Here is a 1,469-nt window from a genome sequence, read left to right on the forward strand (position 1 = left end):
AGTCCCCTGGGCTGGAAGTAGGACCCATCACGGGCCCTGAGCCATTCTCCCTGGCTTGGAGAGTGAACAAATTAAGAAACAGGAGGGGAAAATAATCTTCCGGCTCCCCTAAGCCAGGAATTCAGGGTAGGCACAGTTCCTTTGCCTAGGCACAGGCATAAGGGATCTATGGACTTTGAGTGCCTTTCCCCCTGCATAGACTTGTGTGGGCCCATTTCAACAGCATAGGCCCTCATTACCACAGTACGACAGGGTATATACCTGAAGTCTAACGTCAACTGTTTCAGCTGTGAAGCAGCAGGTTCGTGATATTTGACACTGCTCTGCCCATTAAGCAGGGTCTTCACCTACCCACATCAGGGGCCTGAGGACTGGTGGCTCCACCCATGCCACCTAGCCACCTGTGACAGGGGCCCAAGAATAAGAGGTGCCCCCCAGTCCTTACAGCCAACAGCATTAGGTGCTCATAGTCCAGCTGCAAAACCCACCCATCTACATGCTCTATGGAACAGGGACACGCTTTCCTCCTGGACACTCGAGGGTGGCCGTCAGCCCCCTGCCTTGCTCAGCATGTGTCCCCCTGCTGCAGCTAGTTGCCTGTGCCTACACCAATCACCCATACCTGTCTAGAACTGTAGGTGAGAGCCTGTACCACACACTTGGTAGCTGACTACCCGGACACCTGAGCTGAATCCATACAGGAGAAATGGGTGGACTCCTGGACTCACATACTTAGTGACAGGTGTGGCACCTGGTGGCGGGACACTGGAACTTCAAGGACTCTAGTGATCCGGCTAGCTCACATGAGCAGCCTATTTGGGCATATCAAAACAAAACAAAACAAGAAGCTAGGATACAGTAAGCAAACATAAAATAAATAAATATAATAACTTATTGATGGCTCAGAGACAACAGTCAATATCAAATCACATGAAGAGGCTGACCATGATGGCTTCAGCAAGCTCCCAAAATAAAGAATCTAGAAATTTTCTGGAGGAAGAAAATTTCTTGGAATTACCAGAGGCAGAATACAAAAGATTAATATACAGAAGTCTTCAAGAGATCAGGAAGGAAATTAAACAAAACGCAGAACACACAATAGAGGAACTTAAAAAGATCAGAGAAGAGCATAATGACAAATTTAACAGGCTATAAGAATCCATAGAAAGACAGCAATCAGAAATCCAGCAGACTAACAATAAAATTTCAGAATTAGACAACTCAGTAGAAAGTTATAGAAGCAGAATTGAGGCAATGGAGGTCAGAATTAGTGAGATTGAAGATAAAGCACTGACACCAACTTATCTGAGGAAAAATGAGATAAAAGGATTTTAAAAAAATGAAGAAACCCTAAGAATTATGTGGGATTCTATCAAGAGGAATAACCTTCGAGTGATTGGAATACCAGAACAGGGAGGGATAACAGAAAATACAGAGAGAATTGTTGAAGATTTTTTGGCAGAAAACTT

This window comes from Trichechus manatus, unplaced genomic scaffold (genome assembly GCF_000243295.1).
Source record: "Trichechus manatus latirostris isolate Lorelei unplaced genomic scaffold, TriManLat1.0 scaffold00132, whole genome shotgun sequence".
NCBI classification, from domain to species: Eukaryota; Metazoa; Chordata; class Mammalia; order Sirenia; family Trichechidae; genus Trichechus; species Trichechus manatus.